General features: G+C 35.6%; 1 long non-coding RNA gene across 1 annotated transcript; it reads right to left on the bottom strand.

Annotated features, from left to right (window-relative positions):
* Positions 1-27: 27 nt before the first annotated feature.
* Positions 28-23,423, bottom strand: LOC117796789. The gene is made up of 3 exons (XR_004621453.1): positions 23,341-23,423; positions 22,391-22,488; positions 28-128 (listed from the first exon to the last, which is right to left on the bottom strand). It is a non-coding gene; the product is annotated as an uncharacterized LOC117796789 (long non-coding RNA).
* Between the last annotated feature and the right edge of the window lie 2,481 nt (positions 23,424-25,904).

Genomic DNA, 25,904 nt, shown 5'->3' with positions numbered 1-25,904 from the left:
GAATGGAAGAAGAAAACTCACCAAACGATATCCCTGCAAATGTCCCATAGTGAATTAGAAGCAAATTGGAAGAATCTAGTTATGCTCTAGGTAGAAGAAAGATCCAACCGAGGGTAGGCTTCTTCAGTCTATGGGGAGTGTGAAATATCACAGAGAAACTTAGTAGGTAAATAATCGAAAAATATTTTCATGCATCTATTATTTAGTACTTATTAGTACTATTATTCAGTACTTATTAAATGCCTACTGACATCCTCAAAATATTTCAGATGCAGAAAGATGTTCCAAAAAAGATAAATCTACAGTATTCCAAACCTCATTCTGAGTGGCTGTACTGTGAAGAAATTTCTCTTGAGAATAAAAGATCGGCAAAACCGTCTTAACTTGTTCCCAAAGCCACCTTTTAACTCAGAAGTTTCCTGGAGTTGAAAAGGTAGTAACTCAAAAAGCACTGAACAGCTGAACTCGATTCAACTTTGAATATTTTTTTATTCTTAGCAGATTCTGTTTCTTTTAGGAACATAAAAAATGCAAACTAGATCTTGGTAGAGAGGAGGCTGTAGACTTGCAAATAAGAAATAGGTTGTTTGATAATAAGAAAAACAAAATGCAAGTAAAACAGCAAATGAGATTACAAATAAATTCAAAATGTCAGCTATAAAAAGAACCATGGCTTGAGATCATAACAGATGCAAGTGATTTTAATAATCTAAAAAGCAAGGCCAGGGATGGTGGGAAAGAAAACCAAAATAACAAATGATACCTAAGGAAAATATTTAATTATTGTGGCTGTTTAAAGTTGTAATAAAATCTCTTTACCTGATCAGCATGTTCTCCAGACATAGAATTTTATTCTTCTTTCATAAATATAAATATCAAATATTCTAGGTAATTTTCCCATTTTTTCTTATAAATACAGCACAACAATCTCTGAATGGTTTCTGTGTTTTTTCTCAAATCACTCAAATCTTTGAAAGACCAAATTAAAATTATATGCTCCTACACATAAGCAGACTCATCTTCAAGGGCACAAATTTCAAAAAATAATTTAGTGTCACTATCCCCACAGCATGAAGAAGACATTCTGTGTCTTTATATATATACTTGACATATAGTTAGGGTACAATATGCTATTACAAGAAAAAAAATGAGGGTTAGGCATGATATGAGCCTTCCCTAGTATTTCAGTCTCATTCTCTACTATTCTCTCAAAATATTCTTATAGTCTAAAAAAGAATGAAATCTTACCATTTGCAACAACGTGGATGGAACTAGAGTACAATGCAAAGTGAAATAAGTCAGAGAAAGACAAATACCATATGATTTCACTCATATGTGGAATTTAAGAAACAAAACAAATGAACAAAGAAAAAAGAGAGAAAGAGAAAGAGGGAGAGAGAGAGAGAGAGACAAACCAAGAAACAGACTCTTACTAATAGAGAACAAACTGATGGTTACCGGTGGGGAGGTGGATGGACAGATAGGGGAATAGGTATGGGAATAAGTAAGGGGATTAAAGAGTACACTTATCATGATGAAAATAAAATAAAACAATTAAAAAATATGTGTATTCTATTTTATTATTTCAATTCTTATAGTCTAGACACATTTAAACCACTCACATTCCTGTAACATCCCCAAGTTCTCCTATATAACTATGCCTCTGCTCCTGCTAATTTGTCTTTCTTGTATGGTATTTCCAATTTGTCTACATGGTAGGCTCCTACTCATCTTTAAGACAATTTTAGTATCATCGCCTCTCTAAAGCCTTCTTAATCCATTCTCAGTACTACCAGATAATTTATATGTAATTCATTGGTACTCATCATATTGTATTCTAATTATTTAGAACTCCTTGAGACCAGAAACTGTGCCTTATTTGTCACTGCAAGTTTTAATACATGACACGACATCAGGATCCTGCTACATGATTGGGTGAATGTTGATCAAATGTGTATGTCTATATGTATGACTATAAGTTCCTTGAGGTTAAAGATACTGTGCTATTCATCACAGCACACACAAATCTAACACAGTGTCCACTACAAGTTGGCTCTAAGCAGAATGTTTTAATGAATTACCTTGCAATCAAGAAAGGACAGAGTTTAAATGGCAGGTACTAGCCTTTAACCTGTCATTTTATAATAGTAGATTAATATAGATTCATATATCTACACAGAAAGAAAATATAGAATATACCAAAGATTGCTGAATTTATTGATATAAACTTCTTTTTGCAAATCACTCTGTTCTTGCTATTTCCTGGAAAAACTCAGAAACATCTATTTCTTTATAGAGGACTCTCTTTTGATAAAATGACAAAATTTACTTATTAAATTTTGGCTACCACAGATAATGTTTTCATAATGTAAGCAATAAAGGAAACAAAAAAAAAGAGTTGCAATTTTGACACTTATTCTGATTTTAGGCAATGTGATATTACAGGAAAGTCAGAACAACTTAGTGCCAGGGTTAAGATTCTCAGCCAACTCAAACACATCTGTGCTTGCAAACTTTAGCAGTTATTTGACTTCTCTGTGCCTCCATTTCCTCAGCTGTAAAATGGGGAAGAAATAACAGTGCTCGCCTCACAGCATCATTGTAAAGGTTAAAGTTGTTATAGCTTTTGTAACCATTGTGTCTGGAACATCATAAGTTCTGAATAAAATGTAAGTGATTATGATGTTACTACATCAGATGGTCTTTAATAATCAGGAGTGAAATTCCATTCTTCCCACTGTGAGAAGATAAAAGCTCCATGATCCTCTCTCCACATGACCCGGCTAACCAAAAAAGTAAATTGCTGTAGTCCTTATGAAACAAGCATGTCTCAAAATTGTTTTATTAGGCCAAGCACCTGGAAGCCATGGAACTCTATGGAATAGGATGCCTTTTTGCAGAACAAATGGAATATGATTACATTCAATACCAACATACCAAAAAAAAAAAAAACTTGGCTAGCAGAAAATATTGTTATATTGTAGCACACATATTACCACAAATGGGTGCTTTCAGAACAAAATATGTTGCTATTAGTTATTAATGACTACTATTTTGGCATGTATTTGGTATACTACCACCAATACTCACTACTATGGCTACTAGTCCCTTTAGCTAAATAAAATCTGTATTAACCTCTCACAGTTACTTTTTAAAATTTTTTCTATGCATAATTCTGAGTTAGTTTGTTTACTTTGCATAGGTGTGATTTTTCTGTAAAAACAAATTTATAACCCATTTTTCTCTTTCTTCTTAAGATAGAGGCATTCATCCATGTTAATGTAAACTTCTTCACTATTAATATAAATTAATAATTTATAATAATTCATTAGTAACTTATTACAATTTAAATGGCTATATAATATAACAGATATATAGACATCACTTAGACATTTTCCTATTTTTGAACATTTAAGTTGTTTTATTTTCATTATAAATAATGCTACCTTGAATATTTTCATGCACACTTTGTTTTCCTGCTTTATCCTTATTTCTTTAGATTGAAGTCCCAGAAAAAGTTTACTGCACGGAGGAATTTTAAGGTAGAAGAAAAATTCAAAGTAAAGAACTCAACACATCACTTTAGAATATGTTTCCTATAAATTGGGAGTAAATTAACTGGCAGCAAAACATCTTAGGCTATCTTGAGGACTACTGATGTTCCATAATACATGGACATAATTATATTTTTAAAATCTATGTTCAAAAAGAAAAAGAAGGATAAAATGGACTTGCTGGTTGGGGAAAATGATCTAAAGACAAAAGAAGGAAAGCAATATTGTTCATTTCACATCTTCCGGCATCAAGAAGAATTAATAAGAGTAAAACTAATATAACACTATATGTTAATTATACTTTAATTTAAATAAATAAATTTTAAAAAGAGTAAAATGGATGGAGTGCCCGAAATTATTAGAAGTCATTTACATGTATTACATGTATTACCTTATAAGAATTCTCTGAGCTAGGTACAGTTATCATTCCCATTTTTTTCCAGTTATTTTTCATGAAAAAACAAAGTCACAGAGAGGTTAGGTAACTTGTAAAGATCACATAGCTAATTACTGCTGAAACCAGACTCCAAACCAAGGCAGAATGACAAAGAGCCTGTGCTCTTAACCACCCAACCATCTGCTTCCACAGAACAGGGAGATGAACCTCAAGTAAAGGAAGTAAATTTTTAAAAAGATCCATAAAAGCCAATTTCAATAAATTCAAATCTATAGAACTAATTTCTCAAAAATTTTATCAACAGTGTTGGAATTTATTTATAAAACATGTATATCAAATTTAAAGATGACAAATTTGGAAAGAATCTGTCAGAATCAAAATTTAAATAAATGTAAAAATGAATAGAAGGATTTGGTTAATTCTTGAATTCTCATTCCAATGATCCATAATATGGACACCAATAATGTAAAATTCTCCTTGAAGTTTAATTGAACTCAAATTCAATAAATAGCCACAGAACTACTAAAAAATAGAACCATGATAATGGTTCAATGATAATTGATCAACTACTATGTGACAGAGGATCATGATCAAGGAAGATAATAATCCCATAATAATCCCATGGTCTCCCTATTGACCAGATGACACACGGAATGTTATAGCTGGCTGAGTCTCACTTCCACAAAGAGTCATCCAAAACAATGAGACCAGGATGATTATGGTCTGGAAATGAGAGGTAAAAAGGAAAAACAAAAACAAAAAAAAAGCACTAAGATATTTGAAGGGCAGTCACTGGGAAAAAGAACAGAGTTTATACTGCATTGTTTTAAGTATAATAACACATTCAGGTAGCTAAAAATTTCAAAGAGACCACTTCAGGAAGTAAACCGTCCTTCACTAGTAGACAAGTTTAAGCACAAAATTGAGAGCCATCTATCAGAAGTACTAAAAACCTTCCCAATACTGAGGGGAAAATTGAACCAGAATGCCTAGGCACTTTCTTCCAGATATAATACTGTGATGTTCTTAAGATCTGAAAACAAAAACAAATCATAAGATTTCTATAACTATAAAATCTAATTTCATTAAACTCCTATTAAAGGTAGTTACTTCCACTAAGGGGTATCTAATGACATTGTTCAAAGGCAATTCTGCTGTAAAAACAAAATATGGCTTTTAGCTATAGAAGAAAACAGTACAAGCAGCAAAGTCTTCCATTGATTCCACTTTACTCAGAAATCCATTAAAGTAAATCTACCACATTGGGAATATCTTTAAAGCGGCACTCTGTGAAAATTGACTGAAAATTTGGCAAAATGAAGGAAAAAACCTGAGTTTTAATATATCCACTCCTTCCTGAGGAGAAAAATGGAGATCAAATGAGTTTATTAACCACTTTATAATGCCCTAATGGAATTTTCATTGATGTACTAATCAATATTTCAGAAAATGGACATTAAGTTTAACTTATCTATGCCAGAGTTAATGCTATGATAACATTTCCATTGTGAGACTTGCTTTTAATTTAGCAACTTTATATCTTCTGAGAAAATTACCCTTAATGAATAATTTAACTGTTTCTATCCATACGTGAATTTTAATATGGAAATGGCTCTTGAAAGCAACCGGAACTACTCTTACAAGGTAGAGATTTGAAAGTCAAAGGAATTTTGCCTAATGATTAGGTTCTTCCTTGCTGAGGACAAGATGATTAATTTTTACAAATCCTTAATTAATATTAAAAAATACATATTTATACAATTATATAAAAAGTAAGAACATAGATTATTATGATTATTTTCTTAATTTCCCAATAACCAGATTGGGGTGGAAATGGCATTCTTACTTTCAACAGGATTGCAACCAAAAGGCATTAGAGAAATGGGGGATGGAGACTACTCAAAAGGAAAAAAAAATAAATTACACATGGGGCAGGAAAGGGCAGGAGATGGTCCAGTTTGGCCATATTTAGGAGAGAAAGGTTGAAAATTATTTTGCAACCTTATTCTGAAGAAGTTTAACATAAAACTTTCAGCCTGTTTGATTTTGGAAGAAGATATATGTGATCTTGGATTTACTGTAAGTAATTTTTCTCAAAGAATTGGAGGAAATAGAAGATTGAAATAACACAGCTGTATAGAATTTGCAACAAAGTTTTGGAAGGACTTACAATGAATGAACTGAAAGGTCATAAAATAGAGATTATGAGATGATCGGGAATCCTTGAGAGCTCATATAAAATTAGAAAACATCAGTCTGCCATTCCCACTTTATTTAAGAATACAGAATAAATTTTCACCAAAACTTTTAGGTAAAATTAAGATAGTCTGCCTTCACTACAAAATTTGTGGTTCTTTTTAATGATCAGAAACTTAAATTTAAGTATTTTACTCAATTTACACTTTCTTACATTATTTTTAATTCTGAACTTTATGAATTTATTTGCCTATTCAAACATTTTAATTTATAATTTTTTAGTCAAAAATTATAAATTAAATATAGTCTTTTCCTTACATTTTATGAATTGAGAAAGAGGAACCTCTCAGTGTTCATTAATTTTTCAAAATGGATATTCTAATTTATTTCTTTGAATACATGTAAGAAATTATGCCAGTAAAAATACCATCATGAAAATGAAGAAATCTGAATTGCGCAGTGTTGTGCTGGTGCTAGTTCCTACCACTTCAGGAGAGCCAACTGGACACACCTCTTCCCAACTCCATGATTAATTACATTATGTTAGTAACATAAAGTTGTCCATGATGGAAGTATTTATACCCAGAAATTTGCACACAGTACAAACTGAACTTTCATCTCTATCTTTCAGAAAGCCAGTTGTTAGAAAGAAAGAAAGAAAGAAAGAAAGAAAGAAAGAAAGAAAGAAAAAAAGAAAAAGAAAGCCAGTTATTAAACACTTACCAGCACACCACTGGTTCCACAAACAAAAAAAGATTTTAAAGAGGTTGGGAGGGACAGAAAGAGGAGGAGGAGGAGGAAAAGAGGGAGGAAGGGAAGAAGGAAGTTGGTTAGTTTCAAGAGCATGGAGAATAACTGCCAATCAACAATGTTCAGCTAGTTCAAGAGCAAATGAGATTGACATTTCATATACAAAAAGAATCTTTAGTTCCCAGTCTACAGAGGCCTGCTCCTTTTTTTTTTTTTTTTTTTTTTTTGAGAGAGAGAGATTGAGAGTAGAGGGAGACGGAGAGAGAACCCTAACCAGGCTCTGCACTGGGCATGAAGCCTGTTGATTTCCATCTCACGACCCTGATAATCATGACCCTGAGATCACGACTTAAACCGAAATCAAGAATCAGATGCTTAACCTACTGACACACCCAGGTGGCCTGAGGCCAGCTCTTTTTAAAACAGCCTGGATTATTGCAAAAACTGAGGAATAACTGGGCACCCGTAAGAATTGAAAGTCATCCTCAGAATGACTGAAATTGAGACTTGAACTGGGTCATATAAATCCAGAGCCAAGGACTTGACAGGCCAGATGTGGCAGACTATATAAATTAAAATATCTTTAAAAAGACAAAACAAGCACCAATTTCAAATAAGAATGCCAAGTCAACCATGCTAAAGATCTAACAGGTATTCAGCGTCTGACATTTATTCCGTTGTTGATCTTTGAAGGAAGGTATATGCTGTTCAAATGAGGTCATAATGGACCCAATTTCCGAGCTATTTGGATATTTATAATGGAACATCTCTACTCAAGCTGTCAAATGTTTATCAGAGAACAACATCCAGAAGCCAGATAATTTAAAAATGACATCAGGGCCTTTCAATATATATTTCAATTGAGTGTGGAAAAGAAGAAAAAGATAATTACCCCCTGAGTAATACTGTTTCCCATGAACTACTATTTTTTTAAATCTTTTACATTCCAAGCAATGACATTTCTACCATAACTGACATGGTCACAACTGCAAACTCCCCAGGTTACAGGTTATGTGCCCCACATTACACATTACTTGCAACTAAACTACCTCCCTGGGGTTAAGTATGCTAGTCAGAGGAGAGGTTCCTCCAATTTTAACCCTAGTTCTAACATTACTAAATGTATGACAGTGGGCTCACTAGTTAATCTCTTGGGACTTTAATTTCCTCATTGATAAAATGCCTAACTTATAGAATTACCACGAGGGTAGATGAGCTTACATGTATAAAGAGCACAGAATGGTGTATGGCACATAACAAATGCTAAATAAATGATGATTTTTGTTATTTTACTACCTCAACATTAATACTGGTTTCCATTAAGTGGCTTTTTAATGATGATCATCTGTTTTACTAAGAAACCCCAAGTATGTAGTGAATAAACATTATTTTATGGCTATCTTATAACTTAGCTGCTCTGATTTGGAAAGAAATGACAAATTTTGCAGATATACTTTTGTCAAAAATACTTAGTCCTAGCAATTCTAATCTACAACAAATTTCTTTGGGCTGTTATTAGACATTGTCCTTGTTATGTGACTGTGTGCATTATTTTTCTGATATCAAATTTTTCTTAGTCGAAGTAATAGTCAGCCTAACGAAGTTTCCTGCATTGACGTCTCCAAAAACTCAAAGATTTTAAAAAATAAGGTCTATTTCTTATTAAAGTTGGGTCTCAGGCCAATGAAAGAGAGAGAACACAACTGACGATGAACTCACTTACAAAACCTATGCACAAAGTGACACATGGCATTCCCACCCATTTCATTGGCCAATGCCAGTCCCATGGCCACTCCTGAGTCTAACAGAGAAAAGACGTATAATCCTCCCATGGAAAGAGGCAGAAAATATCTTGAACAATATGATCTACCACCAGGTCTTAGTGCTTTCAGGGACCAGATGCTATTTTTAAGGGAAGGGTTTTTTTGTTTTTTTAATTTGACTTTTTTCTGTGATTTTACTCTGTGCAGTGTTTGGTTGTAGTTAAAGGGTTTTTTTGTTTTTATTATTCCTCACCTGTATTATCTATTATGATTTAGAAAAGAAACTCTTATCTATATCCCAAAACTGGGAACATTAGTGGCCCAATGGCACAGGATCCAAATGCATGACAGCAGTCAAAACCTCCTTCCTTCTACACAATCCATCCCTACCATTTTGCTCCACTACGTCTAAGACTAATAGTTCCAACCATGTGTGTGCCCCTGGCAGGAGACCTTATGGTTGAATCATTATTAAAATTCTTAATATTTTTTGCTCAGAGGTGCAATATATAGGACAATGACCAGATCTAGATGGAATTACACTGATATTCTGACATAATCACCCATTTCCTGGGGGAATATTGTACTTTAATTGATTCTAGGACTCATGCTTGTTTTCGTATTTTAACATCTCTTGTATTGGGATCCTTCCTTAAATTACCATTTGAAAGCATTATACAATATTAACAAATTTTTTCTTTCTTGGTTATATATAAACTTATGATGCATTTAAAAATACTTCATTAAGGGGCGCCTGGGTGGCACAGCGGTTAAGCATCTGCCTTCGGCTCAGGGCGTGATCCCGGCGTTATGGGATCGAGTCCCACGTCAGGCTCTTCTGCTATGAGCCTGCTTCTCCCTCTCCCACTCCCCCTGCTTGTGTTCCCTCTCTCACTGGCTGTCTCTATCTCTGTCGAATAAATAAATAAAATCTTTAAAAAAAAAATACTTCATTAAGTTCAATGACATATGGTTCTTATTAACATACATCTCAAGTTTGATCAGTACTAACATGTTGAGTGCCTCATCCAACAAGTTATGATGCGGTGAACCATCCTTCCCTAGAGGCTGCTACCCCAGGTCCCTTATGACAGTCAGTGGTACTGGTCTGTACAGAAGCCATCCTGAGCATTCAGAGACTGGCACTAATAGCACCTGCTCTGTTAACAAGGTCAGTTTAATGAATGACAGAATTTTTTCCTTTTTCCAATTGTTAGAAATTTCAGATCTTCATAAAATTTGAAAGAACAGTACAAAGAACACCCATTTACACTTCTAGATTTACCACATTTGCCTTGTGTGTGTGTGTGTGTGTGTGTGTGTGTGTGAGAGAGATTTATTTTGCAAAACCACTTGAAAATAAATTGTAGACCTAACACTTCATTCTGGACTTCAACATGCATGTTTTACGTAACTATAGGCCATCATCACACCTAAAATGTTAATAACTTACAATATCATCTAAAATACTATCCATATTTAGATTTATGTAAGTGCCCTAAAATGTCAAATATCGAGTGGAAGCCCTCTGAACTTCACTCCTCCAAACAACTTCAGCCCAACCAAATAACTTCATAAGCTCTAATTTCCTGCCGTTTGCCTATGCCTGAAATTCTTAAGAGAACATTTTATTTCTTCACTGAACCCAAACTGAAAGAGGTACAAATATACAGATGGTGAAATGAAAACAGCGAAGTTTATACCACAATAGTCCCAAAGATTTTATAGAGAGCTAAATTGTTTTGGAGTTTCAATAAATGAGTTTGCATAAGTGGATATTATGCAGAAATATGTTAATTAGAATGCAGATAAGGTATAACAGCAATAATGATACTGCTCCTGAGCTGACTCTTTCATCAGCTAGGACTCTTCGTTGGGGAAAAAAATGACCTCCATCCAATATAATAAGCTAACAGTCATACTTTTAAAAATAATCTATAAGTTTTCCTGGCATTATACTTCAGAGACCACCATAAATGAGCAAACATACCCAAGGGTAGTGTTACTCACCTTTTCTATAACGTCAACAGAACTCTCATGGGGAAAAGATGGATTAGCTCTTCTATAAACATGGTCCCTGGAGTTAAGCAAAATAATGCAGGACAGATTTTCAATTTAGCAGCTTTAGAAACATTCTGTGAAAGTTACCAAAAAAATCCTTTCCCATGGTGCTCACTTGCCTAAATGCAAGCATCTGTTCTGAAGATTAGTGCATCCTAGAAAAGCTCAAGGGAAAGTGTGCCACTTTTCTTCTATGAAACCCAAGTGTTAACCACCTGCATGTTCCCAAGTCCTCCAACATTTTAGAGTCATAACTTCCTCCTTTAGTGTCTCAATAAGTCTTCCTTCAAATACTGCCTAGAGGGCTGAAGAACCCCAACTTTTCTTAGAGGATTGAAGAACCCCAACTTTTCCTTAGAGGATTATTAAGGAATTGCATTGCACCAATATTTGCCTTTTTCTGATTTCCTGCTTTACCTGAAGGTTCGATTGCCTCCTCATGATGATTTGCCTCCCATGGAACCTATTCACTTCCTGTATAGCTCAGCCAGGGTAGACATTTGCCCTCTTCAGTTAGTCCCAAGAGAACAGAGAATTTTGCTAAAATTGTTAGGTTAACAGAAAGGAAGCTAAGCATAGAAAAAACAATGATGCAAAATTTAATATTAGCTGTTTCTGTTTCCAAGGCCCCTCTTCATTGCTGTCTACAGGGAGTTTTCTTTTCTTTTTTCTTTTTTCTTTTTTTTTTTTTTTTGCTGGGGAGGGGAAGTGCCCTCACCCTCATGATCCAGGCTTGCCACCATGTTGCCTTAAGATCCTTCTCTGCATCTGGCCCTTCCCTGTATCCCCTCTTCTTTCTCGTTCTCTAATCTCCTCACACATCCTCGTCTCACTCCCAAACTCCTACTTTTCTTATTTATGATGAAAAGCAACTTTATTTTCATTGTTACAGCCCTAAGCCATCAATCTGAAACTTCTGGCCTCACATTCCCCAATCAAAAGACAGAGTATTCCCCAACACTTAAAAGTCATCTACTCTAGAACTTCTCTCTAATGACATTAAGAGATTGTTACCAGTTAAGAATAGATCCTGCTTCATGAATATCAATGTCTTAACTACAATGAGGCAAAAGAGTAACATTTTTCCCCACAAAATGAGAAACGTAGGGAATACTTTGTCTCCAAAACAAGTGTCTATCAGTGCCCCCAAGCTCTTCTACCTTTTAACAACACAACACTTTTAACATGTGTCCCTTCCCCTCATGCTCATAACATGGATCTTCCATGTCCAGGCAGGAAGAGCAAATGTTTTTAAATAGAAGAAGAAAAAAAAGAAAGAAAGAAAGTGAGAAAATGAGAAAGCTAAAGGGACAAGCCAGCCAAGTCTACTTTTAAAAGAACTTTCTAGAGGCCCCATCCAAAGATATCTGCTTCTATTTCATCGGCTAGACCTCTGTTATACATCCACTACTCTACAAGGATGTGTACGAAATTAGGGTTCTGTAAGTAATAAAGAAGACAGTGAATACTTGGAAGGCAACCAGAAATGTCCATGAGCTGAGCAAAAACAGAGATCACACAAATTCAAATATTGCCAAGTAGCAAGCTCATTTACATGCTGTAAAGGATTCAAGCTAACAAAAGTCTCAGGGGAAGCAGAAAGAATGCTTAGATGTCAAGAACAGATCCCCAAGTTATTTCTACCAGACATTCCCTCTGGTCCATAATAGATGAGGTCTCTAAGTGAGAGTCACAGAACCACTTTACACACAGGGAGCATTTAAATTATGAAGCAGAGAGATATATCATCTTCATCACATTCTGATTAGAATAGGTCATCTACCTTCTTCCTGCTCCCTACCCAGGGTAATTTTCTCCACCAGGCTGCTTTCATTTCTTTCTCCCAGCCTGCAATCAGTTTCTCCTTCTTTGTGGGGATAAGGAGATAGAACCAGTTTCTTTTAGTTTTGATTTTTTTTTAAATTAGGTAAGATATGTTTCCTGGTTCTTTGCACAGAATCTTTTGCATAAAACAAAAAAAAATAAAATATGTATTCTCTTCCCATCTTGGGCATGCTCCCCCAGAGTCACGAGATTCTTTTTTTCCTTTTATATCTACAAAGTAACTCGACAAATTTATGGAGTCTGCTAACTACCATTTATTGTTCAAGGCACCTCTGCTAACTACCATTTATTGATCTAAAAATGGGTGAGAACTTGTCCTCACCCTGGAGAAGCTCACTGTTTTGAGGGTGAGATAGGTTCATAAACAGACTATCACAGAGCAGTGTGGAAAGTTCTATGATAGCCATATTCCTAGTGTATGAGACATGCTGAACTGGGCAAATAATCGAGCCAGAAGGTAAGGGAGAAGGGTAGATTAGTGCTCCTTTGCTGAATCTTAAAGGTGAGTGGGAAGTTGAGACATTCCTAGCAGAAGTAACACACAAAGAAAATGGAAGAATCTTCTGGTATGTGTAGAGAATAAGGCAATTTGTGGTTATTAGAACATAAAGTATGAGGCAGCCAGCACTGAGATATGCACTTGGAGAGGACTTAAGTCAGATCATGGAGGACCTCATATACCACCTTAAAAATCTTTAACTTGATCCTGCAGTTGATGGCTAACTTTTGAAGACTTTTAGACTATATAATAACAAGATCAGAAGTACATTTTACATCTGGCTGTAGATTGAAACACTGATGAGAAATAGGGATAAGATCATAGTCAAGGAAACTAGATTGAAGGCTCCTATGACAACCCAGGCAAGAGATGATAAGAACTAAATGAAATATAAGGGAGAAATATTCTTAGAGAAATAATGTGTTTACTTATTTAATGAATATTGATTGAACTATGTTGCAGGCACTATTATGGGTACAGGGTTATAACAGCGAGCAAAACAAACAGAAATCCCTGCCCTCACAGAATTTACAAGGCAATTTCACATTCTTCCAGGTCTGTGGAGTGATTGAGTATGTAACCAAAGGCTGACCTTCATAAGACCTCTGGCCCAGGTTTAAAAGCAGTCTTTGTCAAAAGAGAAAAGAAAAAACAGGAAGTTCATGCCCTCATTCACATGATCTCTAAATCTTGAAGGACTTGCTCTTGTAAAATATTAATTAAATGAAACCCACCTTATCAGTGTACCTTTCCAGTGAATATAAATAACTTCCCCTGATCTCTGCAACATTTTAACATTTTCACCATTTGGAAATACAGCTGTTGCTGCCCAGCTTGCTTTTTCTCTGCAGCTTTGATGGTGTGTAATGTCAGGATGTGACATTATTGCTTACCCAGGCTTTGCACTGTTGATTCCATTTTTTTCATTCATAGTGAGGCTCTTAGTAACCTTTGGGGACCACTTTCAAATTCTTGTACATCCACAAAAACTGCAATTTGTGAAACATCTGTTACTCTCAGCTCTAATTTTGAAGAAAACCTCTTCAGAATATATTTTTACTAACTCAGGAAGTTTTTAAAATAGTTTTACAAATTTGCTTCATTGCTCTGCTAGCCTTAAACTGAGTTCATATGTAAGCAATGAGAACCTGCAAGTACTTTATATTGTTAACTAAGGTTAAAGTACTTAAAAGAGTAAAGATAATTATATCTAATTCCCTTCACCCAATACCTGGCAAAGGAACTTTTTTCTACATTTTCTACTCTGGTCAGGTAATCCATTTTTTTCTAGTGCTTGTTCTACCACTAGCTTGCTAGATGACCATGATAAAGAAAATTGCATCACCTCTATGGATATATTTCCTAATTCGGAAATGGAGAGAATTGAATGATAAGACTTCCCCTAACAAGGTGATTCTAGATTTTATAAGAACAATTTCAGTCAAAGCAGACATTGAATTCCAAATAGACAAGAGGATACAGGTATCCCCCCACCCCATTTTTCAAAAGTTCACAGTATACCACTTCACTTTTACAAAAGACCTATATTAGTAGTACCTGTTTTTGTTAACCAAAAGAAATCCAAAGAGAATTTTCACTTTTACGAAAAAAGGCAAAAAGCAAAAATAGCGTTCCGTGCTTGTTTTGTAGCAGAGCTGTTACAGTGGCAATGTACACCAGGAATAGCAGGAGTGGTCCTGCCAAGCACCTTTCTCGCGAACTATACCCTCAGCTTCTCAGCATCAAGTGGCCATAGCTTTGAACTGTGTGAGCATCTGTGTTTTATCTGGATTTATTTCATGCAACTGTTAACAAAATTGGTCCTAAGGTATCAGAAAAGCCTAAGAGAGGTTATTTTGGGGGCCTGGGAATGTTCAAAAATTTTTCCATATAAATTAATGGTAATTGCTTTTTTTACTTTACACCATTTTGGCTTACGAAGGTTTGCATAGCAATGCTCTACACTCAGCAGGGGAAAAATGCATCAGTCAAAAATAAGTAAATAAATGTTTTAAACTAATTAAAATATCTAAAACCGAAAACACATACCCCAGAGTATTTAGACAATGTATAAATATAATCTCAGGATGATTGGAAGTCATTTTTTCAGTATTATAAATAATTAATATTGCTGTCAGAACACTGTAGACATGAAAAGTTCTTGTCTTCAAAAATAGATGGAGATGAAGGTACTGGTTCTTTGACAACTAATTTCCTTCATGCTTATTAGATGTTTATATTTTTCTATCCCTTTAGGTATTAATTTGGGTAACATATTTTCTGGAAAATCATCCATTCAAGGAGTTTTTCATATTTATTAGCATAGATTTTTGAAAACTATTTTTTGTAGCTCTATTAATTATTTCTGTACTGGTGAATCATTCCTTCTTCTCACCCTTAAATCTATCTATTTGTGCTTTCATCTCTTCTCAGCTACACTTTGATGAAGATAAGTAAAAAGTTACCTATTGGAATGGGTTTTGTTACTATCGTTTAAACCTCCTTATATCAATTCTATTTTTTTCTATTTCTAATTTATGGTTTAATTTATGCTTTTACCTTCATGAATTCACTTTTTTTTTTTTTTTGCTTTTCTTGGATGTATTCATTCAATGTCCTACACCGAGTGCTTAATTTTTTTTATTTTGTTTTCCTTAAGCTGTTGTATGTAGTACTTTTATTTTCTATTTGACCCAACAGCTGGTTAAATAAAAGCTATTGTTTCATTTGTTTTCATTTTGCTAGGTATATCTGGTTTTACTAGTTTACATTCAGAAATTCAGAAATTCACTAAATTTTTTACTTTCTACTTTCTGGAATTTATTGAGAGATACTGAGATTTTCTTTGTGGGTTCATGGGGACTGTAAAAAAAGGTAGACATTATAGGGTATATAAATTTTTATGGCAACTCTATTAATTACATTATATTACTAGAAATATTATATCCTTATTGGATTATGGGTTTCTCAATATGGAAAGAACTGAGGATGAATTCTCATCCTCAGGATGAAAGAAATATTAAAAATCTCTGGCTAAGACTTATCAAGAAAAAAAAAGAAAGGACTCAAAATCACAAATGAGGGAGGCAAAATAACAGCACAGAAATACAAACAATTATAATCAAATATTATGAAAAACTATATGCCAACGAACTGGACAACCTAGAAGAAATGAATAAATTCCTAGAAACATATAGACTACCAAAATTGAAACAGAAAGAAATAGAAAATTTGTATATACTGATAACCAAAAAAATTGAATGAGTAACTGTCAATAATTCCCAAAAAACAGAAGTCCAGAACCAGATGGCTTAACAGGCAAATTCTACCAAACATTTAAAGAAGAGTTAATACCTATTCTCAAGCTATTCCAAAACACAGAAAAGGAAGGAAAAGTTCCAAATTAATTCTATGAAGCCAGCATTATCCTAATACCAAAACCAGATAAAGACATCACACACACACACACACACACACACACACACACACACACACACACACAAAGGAACTACATGCTATTATCTTTGATGAACATAGATGTAAAAATCCTCAACAAAATACTAGCAGGCCAAATCCAACAATATATTTTAAAAAATCATTCACCACTATCAAGTGGGATTTATTCCTGGGTACAAGGGTGTTGTAAAAACATTTTATGGAGAAAAAAAATCCCTTTTTTTCTCAGTATTAAAAAATTGAGATAAATTGAGACCATATCCTATTATAGAAAGCCCCACATTGTCTGTTACACATTTTTCCTAGCCAAAAATGTACAGTTACTCAAAGTTTAAGACAGATAATAGAACTAACATCCTGGGCACCTGGGTGGCTCAGTTGGTTAAGCCTTTGGCTCAGGTCATGCTCTTAGGGTCCTGGGATTGAGTCCCATATGGGGCTCCACAGTCAGAGGGAGTGTTTCTCCCTCTCCCTCTGTCCTTCCCCCCACCACTTGTGCTCTCTCTCTCTCTATCTCTCTCTCACAGGTAAATAACTAAAATATTTTTTTAAAAAAGAACTAACATCCTATTCTCAGGTTACCATTTTTCTTTATAGAAAGTGTTTTGGTGAACCTACTACTTCTTTCTTTCTTAAGAAAGATAATCTTTTTCTTTCCCCTGAAGTAAAAATGTGAAGTTCAATTCAAGAATGTCTTTCCTCCTTTACTAGTTCTTTATTATTAATTTATTACCAAAATATCTCACCACTGACATTGTAATCTTAACCTGTATTTTCTTGGCAAAATGACCTAGGATGGGCATGTGGTTTTGTAGGAATGTGCCAGTGGTAATATAGGAATAGTGTTATGAGCTGAATTATGTCCTACCCTCCATCCTCAGCAAGTTCCTATGTTGAAATCCTAACCCCCGGTAACTCAGAATGTGACTGTATTTGGAAATAGGGCCTTTAAAGAAGTAAATCAGGCTAAATGAGGTCAACAGGGTGGTTCCTATTCCAATATGACTAGTGTTCTTATTTGAAGAGAAGATTACAATACAAACACACAGACAGACAACCATGGGAAGACACATAGGAAAAAGTGGCCAATTGCAAGCCAAAGAGGGAGGCCTCAGAAGAAGCCAAACCAGCTGACACCTTGAACTTGCACTTCTAGCTTCCAGAAATATGAGAAAATAAATTCCTGTTACTCAAGCCACCCAGTCTTTTACAGCAGCCCTACTGAACTAATACAAACGGGTATGTGACTCAATTCAGATCAATCAGAACCAGTAAGATTCAGTTCTGGAAGTGAATATTTTTCATTGCTACATTTGAAACTAAGTGAATTCAATGTGAGAGTTCCTGCAGCCCTCTTGTCACCATGAGGCTAGACCTACCAGATAATGCAACCAACAAAGAAGAAGTGGTACTAAAGGACCACATAAATGAGAGAAGTAAAATGCTGTCATTTGATCCCACAAGGTAAGGTAAACTTGCAGCCACATTACTCATGGACTTTTCAACTTTGTAAGTCAATAAAAATCCCTTTTTAACAATATAAATTGAATTTTCTTTCCTCACAGCCAAAAGAGTCCTAATAAATTTAAGATCCAAGAATTCTAAACCAAGACTTGTCCAAAGTTACAGATTGTTTTGTTTTTGTTTTTTGTTTTGTTCCTAAACAGCAATTGCTTTGATATGATACAATCCTATGGAAAGATATCATTGTCTCTTTTTACAGGAAAAAATTCAGATAAAATAATAACAAAAAATTTTATAGGAAAATTCCTTAAAAGTCCATGATTCTAGAAGCCATTTCCTCTGGAAATTATGATTGGTTTGAGCAGAAAGATTTGAGAAGCTTTAAGCTTTCATTTTATATACTCCTTTACCCTTTTATTCTTTTTACACCAAACATCCTTTTGATGTGGGAAACAAAGGCAGAAGAAAAATTATTAAATTTCCTTACTACCCACAGCCCACTGACAAGTCCTTGAAATAGGCAGAGTGACATTCCTTTAGGGACTCAACTGCCACGATGTTAATACTTTACTAAGGGCAAAAGCCAACCTTACCCTGACCCCCGGGATCCTGTAAGTCTACTTTAACATATAAAAATTCCTTTAGAAATTTCCTTTATCTCTAAACCCCCCCCAAGATACGTGTTGACAATCATCCCCCAAGCATATGACCCACCGATATACATCTGAAGGGTCTCATGACTCAGGTTTTATTACATGGTAAGAAATGACCTTTTCCCAACAATAGCTGGCTCCCTCAAGGTCGTGGAAACCTTGCTTCCAAAATTCCTCAGAGACTTATGCTATCACTAACCCCCTCCCAATTTGAAAGTATATATTGGGCCACTCCTCATGATCCCAGTGCAGCTCTTTCTGCCCACAGGTCCTGTCCCCATGCTTTAATAACACCACCTTTTTGCACCAAATATGTCTCGAGAATTCTTTCTTAGCCATCAGCTTCAAACCCTAATGTTCTCTCCTATATCACTTTGAAACATATTTTGAAATAATAAGTAAAATTTATAAAGAAAAATGAGGTAGTTCTGGAATTCTGAATATTGTCTCCATGGTTATTTCACTTTCATATATTCAAGTATATCTGTGTATATACTTGTAAACTGGGGTATCTGCCTACAACAGAAAACAGGTCAATATATTATATACCAAAAGTATATGGGAAAATAATTAGACATAAGATTTTGTATGCAAATGGCAGTGTTTATGTATCTGGATCCTAATGGAAGATGGCATGTTTACCCAAGCTACTCTGGGTCACCCCTTCTTTACCACAGTCTCTGCAATACCAGCTGCCCCCCCCTTCTCTGTATAGCTATTCAAGCATGGTATCAGCCTGCATAGCCAATCAAGCAATATCCATACTGAAACCCTGTGTTGCTAATGTATTAACTTTCTCACTCCACACCACTCACTAAGCAGACTAGACAGCAGAAGATACATCACCTCTACACCTGGTATGCGCCTGAAGGATAACAACAATTTTAATTCCTGCATCAAGCAATCCTCAGAACAATACCTTGATAGGCTGAAAAAATCAGAATATTAGTCACCCACCTCTCAAGTCTCATTTGTAAAGAGTTTGGTGAAAGAAGTAAATATTCTTATAAGAACTTATCAGAAAAATGCTTTTCCTCAACAAGTTCAGCAATAAGTCACAATGATAATGTTATGTATGTTATGCATGTTCCTGTATTTCTGTCATCTGAGAAAATTATCTGTTCTATTTGATTCTTAAATTGTAATGGTTGAAGAAACCTGGAGAATGATTGACAATATCTGTTTAAAAGGCTGCAAATTTCATGTAAAATTGTTTCTTTATTGGAAAAATCAAAATTGTTAGAGTGTTATATTTAATGACAAAAAGAGACTATCTAAAACAATGTGATATTTCCCCCTAATGTTAGAATAATTTGGCAATTATTGTGACTTAAGTTTTAGTTAGGCAATATTTATATTACTCTAGAAAATTCTGTAACTGATCAAGGAACCCATAAGCCTTGAGAAAATTTAGGTTAAAAAAATCATACAGTTTTCCAATTCCACAGTTATATATCCTTGGACAAGTAATTTAACATCAATGTTCTTTATTTCCCCATTTGTAAATAAGAGTAATATACCTATTTTATGGATGATTATTATAATAAATAAAATAGTATGCATAAAGTATCATATTAAAAACTGAATATGAAAAATACATGCAATATATTTTTTGAAAATAATACTGATAATATTGCTACAGATATTTCTTAAATTAACATACAAAAATCAAATTTACAAAAGAGATAGAAGGATGATGTACATTATTTTTAAATGCATTCCCTAAAAAAGTCCCTAAAAGGACTATTTTACTTAAAAATCCTTTTCTTTCAAGTCCACCCACTCATTTGAAAAATGGCTAGATGTATATAAAAACTACAATTATACACAGTAGAGTGTAGTAGCAAAAGCAATGGCTTGGTTGGGAAAAAGATCCAGAGTGAATTCTTACCAACCTGTGACTTTTGTAAGTCATTTAATTTGCTTGAGTCACCACGTACTTAATGGAAGAATAAAAGCATTGTCATGTATTTACCAAAGCTTGAGGGAAGACTCATTCTGGCCTGTGGTATGTGCTTAACACATTCTTTTTTTTTTTTTTTTTTTAAAGATTTTATTTATTTATTTGACAGAGATAGAGACAGCCAGCGAGAGAGGGAGCACAAGCAGGGGGAGTGGGAGAGGAAGAAGCAGGCTCATAGCAGAGGAGCCTGATGTGGGGCTCGATCCCAGAACGCCGGGATCACACCCTGAGCCGAAGGCAGACGCTTAACCGCTGTGCCGCCCAGACGCCCCTTAACACATTCTTTAAATTTTAGAAACTCACCTACTTTATAAAGCAAGGCAAATGTTTGCAGTAGCACCACATGCAAGGAATTTTGGCTGAAAGTTATGTCTATTTTAAACACAATTATATTGCAAAAGTTTTAGCACAGGTGTGGAATCCCATATGTACTCAATAAGAATACAGGATTATTATATTCACTACTCGAAATATTTTTAAGCACTAAAAATGTCTCCTTTTTAAGTCTTTTTTTTATTATTATGTTCAATTAGCCAACATATTTTTGAGCACCTCATCTGCCAGATCTGTGCTAGGTATTAGAAGCCAATATTTCTGACAAAGTCACAAATGAGGGCTAGTTGCCTAACATCCTTTATTTTCAACTCTGTCTTATACCATAAGAGGCTTAATTAATAAGAGTTAATGAGTCCAGGATATAGAGCTGTTTCAGGGAAAAAAATTAATTAATTATTAATACAATAAAATACAACAGAAGCCCAACTGCCAGGTTTATTTATGCCAGTTGTCCTTGCCTGACTTCCCTCTGCAGATTCACTTTAGCTAGTCTCCAACCTGCTGCTCAGAATACCAGGTTCACGCTGATACTTTAAGTACAGTACTGCGCAATAAAGCAGGAAACATCATTCTACACAAAGCTTTAAGACTGACCTCCTTAAGACAACAGAGAAAACAATAATGAGATGGTCAGGAAAAAGTAAAAATTCCTCAAGGCTGAAATATATTTTCTTAGATCCATGCAAGCAAACATGTTTACAGAATTCCATCTCAGGAACAAAATGTAATTGTGTTGACAGTGAACACTGTCTATCTTTTTCCATATCCTGAATGCTAAAATGTGACTATAAGTTCAAGAATTTGCTTTGACAGCTCAGATTTTTTAAATCAGTGTCTGCCATACCCAACTACCACTGCCTTAGGTGACCCTACTAAAATATCCATAACACTATGCTCCCTGCTATGTTATGTAATAAATACTATAGATATTGTAGTATTTAACATAAAAGATCTGAACTAAGCAAAAAGAAAACCAAAGCCCTTCCTCTAGACAATATTTATGGTGACACAGTCTTTCAGCACAATTTATGTTGTGGATCCAAAAGTGCTACTCCAGGTCTATACATCTGAAGAAATTTCAGACCAATATTGCAAACTCTACTACCAGTTCATTAGGGAACACTAATAACAGTTTTTGTTTCCCCACATAACCCATACCTGCAGAGGTCAGATAATGAATATTTATCTGATTACTTTCTCCTACATATCCTCCAAGTGTGATGTAGTAATTTGAGAGACTTAATTTCAAGTTGTTCTTCTGTCTTGTGGTCACATAACTTCTCTGGATCTCAATTTCTTCTTCAGTAAAAATGTTAATAACAAAATCTATTTTATAGCATTGTCATGACAATAAAATGAAATAATGTATTCAAAGTCTTAGAACATAACAGACCCCCACCCAAATTGTAACTCTTTTTACAGAGGAAAGCCCAGGTGAGGTATCAGTGCCTACCAGAAGAGGAGCGTAAGAAAGGGGCTATTCCATTCAGAGCATCCAGAACATCCAGGGTCCTTCCTGTGGACTGAGGCTTGAAGCATCACTAAGTTCAGCTGTGAAGGAGAAAAGCAAAACAGAGAAAACCAAGTGGACATAAACAAAAACATGACTCAATTGCAAAAATTAACACCTTTTCTTTTTCTGAATTTTCTAATTGCATTCTAACATTCCCTTTTCCACTCAGAACAGCCTGTCAGTCCGATCATCCCTCCAGGGGATAATAAAGATCTCTTTAATGATGCATAGCTATCTGCTGGTGATGCTTGGGTGTTGCTAAGAAATACCACAATAATAATTTTTACTTTATGCAAATACTCAAATATGTCCACAGATTAGCTCACTCATAACCCCAAAATCATCACTCCACTGTCAGAACATCGAGGAGGCCCAATACACACAAAGAACTAAAAGGAGTAAAACAGGTAGCAAATCAAAACATCATCCTTTGATCATATAGAGCTATCAAAGGCCACTTCACAGCTTAATACAAGAGCTGAATTGGCTGGCTAACTGAACCCAGTGTTAGACAGATTTACCTTATCCAGTCACAGGCGTTGCTGGATAAGTGCAGATAAGACTTAAAGCACAGAGGAGCTGAAGAGAACTGCTCCATGAAGACAGCCTTATTATAAGAGAAAAGAAAGGGAGCTGAGCTGTGTGCATGCTCAATTGATCCGTCCCAAATTTACGTAAGTTACAGTAGTCCCCTTTAACACAGGGGATCGTTTGAAGACCCTCAGTGGATGCCTGAAACTGTGGATAGTATGGCAACGTATATGCTGTTTTTTTCCTATAAATACATACCTACGATAAAGTTCAATTTATAAATTAGGTGCAATAAGAGGTAAACAGTAATAACTAATAATAAAAGAGGACAATTTTAACAATTTACTATAATAAGTTACCTGAATGCAGTCTCTCTCAAACTGTGTCATTGCGCTGTACTCACCCTTGTACTGATGCGGGACAATAAAAGTCCTGCGTGACGGGACAATGGGAGGGGAATGACACAGGCGTGGTGACGTAGCGTTAGGCTACTCCTAACCCGCCGACGTTTCGTTAGACGGAGGGTCGTCTTCCTCCAGACCCGTGCTGACCGCAAGTCATTGAAAGCTCCGAAAGTGAAACCGCTTTTAGGTGGGAACTTCTGTATTTCTGGGGCAGGGTAAATGGGATGCAGAGAGGCCAGCACGGCCACCGAGTTCCGTAAACTAGAAGAGTTCCCTAAACTGAGTCCTCTGAATTGGAAGAAATTTTCAGGAATGAGGAAAGAAACATTCTCCCTTAGTATCTACAACCAGAAAATGAATGGAAAGCCCTAGGAAATGTAAGGCCAAATTACATTAATCTATTACCAAGTAGTGGGACAAACTCCTAAAAGGTGTCATGTTTTACAAAAGTTAAAATTCTATTTAAACATAGCTTCAGGCATAATAATAATAAAAGTTCTGGAAGGCATCTGCATCCCAAGCAAAGCATATAATAACTGTCTCCAGTAGAACATCTCTCACTTGAGTCATAATCCAAATCATTCAGGGCATACTGTTGCCATGTTGTGTCTCTGAAGGGCTAAACCAATCTCTTCCCTTAATTAGTTTGAAACAAATTAGGGAATGCACACAGATGCCAGATAGGAATTAAAATACCTGCTTTTTTACTAGTAGAGATGGAATAGAGACCTATGGCTTGGAGCTATGTTCAAAATTAAGCTTCCCACTCATTTTCTGCAAACTGAGTCTAGCCCTGCAAAGTTCTTGCGTCCTCTGCACAGGAACAGAGCCTACCCAGATAGGAGTCAGTCTGAGGGCAGAGAAGTGGCAAAAGAAAATTCCGGCACTTTCACCCAGCAAGAAAAGTAAGGCAGGTCACATTGTTAGAGTGATGATTAACTCTCTATTGTCACTTACAAAGGAAAATGAACTCATGATGGCAAATCCTGGCCATCTCACCAAGAGATAAATCATTCCTCTTTACACAGGGAGGAGTTAGCAAAAAGTGCAACAGAGTACAGAAGCCCGGTATTTTCAAAGTGTAGCAGTGGACCAAAGGAAAAAGTCATCTTCCTTATGAATTGCAGTGATCTGCAGAGACAGATTCTGCTGTAAGCATTGGCTTCTGTGGTGGGTATGAATTTTAGCCCATATTTTCATGTGTGTGAGAAATATAACTTGTTTCGTTTTTGTGTACCACATCCTAATTCTTTTTGTGAGAAGAAAGTGACAGTTTTCCCAATTTGCCCTGGACAATTGCACTTATATATGCTAATCTGGGTGTAATTATCAAGAGTTCCCCTTTTCACTCACAAAAGTGTCCATATTTGGGGGTGCCTGGCTAGTTCAGTCAGGAGAACATGTGACTCTTGATCTCGGGGTCGTGAGTTATTACTTAAATATATACACTTTTTAAAAAGTGTCCCTATTTGGACAATAAATGATATAGTCTTCATAATAGTAAGCCTATTTTAATGGTGGTAGAAACTTACTCCTAGTCAGTCCAGAGGGGATCTCTTTTACCCTGGTGGCATGGGAGGGGCCTTGGCTTCATAGGGCATTCAGAGAGGAAGATACCGGATCCAAGTGAGCAGCTGCTACTCTGGCATTTGTATGAACCCCTATTCCTGTCTGATCTCAGGTGTCAGCTGAATAGGCTGCATCTTCTGAGGTCTCACTCCTGTCCAAAAGGTCCCCCAGTGTTGAGCTCTGTCCCTTACTTTGGGTGCAGGGGAGTCACCATGAAACTACCCACACCACACTGGCATAAGGGAAATTAGGAAGCTAATGCCCTCTGTTACTTTCACACTTCTCTCTGGTACACAGAAATCAGTCCTCTACTGTTCTGTCACCCTGGCCCCACTATAGACCCAACTTCCTTGCTTGGGTCCTTTCTTGCTAAAGTGAGAATCACTTTACTCTTCTTGCCTCTCACCAGGACACATTAAATTTTGTAAAACTATCACCCAGATCTTGCCATTTTCTCAGGCTCCATCAGGAGACAGGCATCACATGCCCTTGCTTCTCTCAGATCCCACGAGATCATCCAGGGTTTTGTACTGACTGCACCCACTCCCAATATAGTTTGGCCCAAGAAGGAAGCACAGGAACTACTAGTAGGTAGTCAAGAAGTATAGTTATTATCTTTATTAAGTCTCCATTTCATCATCTACAAAAAGGTATGATAAAATCTATTTTCTTGATTGTAGGGAAGTTCAAAGAGGTCAACTTTTTTTGAAAGCAAATTATGAAGTATATTTAAATACTGCTTTTTCCTTCTGTGTGTTCTTTGAGAAAAGTGACCATGTTTTAGGTTTTTTTTTTTTTTAAGATTTTATTTATTTATTTATTTGACAGAGAGAGACAGCCAGCAAGAAAGGGTAACACAAGCAGGAGGAGTGGGAGAGGAAGAAGCAGGCTCCCAGTGGAGGAGCCTGAGGCGGGGCTCGATCCCAGGGCTCTGGGACCACGCCCTGAGC

Source organism: Ailuropoda melanoleuca, chromosome 16 (assembly GCF_002007445.2).
Source record: "Ailuropoda melanoleuca isolate Jingjing chromosome 16, ASM200744v2, whole genome shotgun sequence".
NCBI lineage: Eukaryota > Metazoa > Chordata > Mammalia > Carnivora > Ursidae > Ailuropoda > Ailuropoda melanoleuca.
This window is presented reverse-complemented; position numbering and strand designations above follow the sequence as displayed.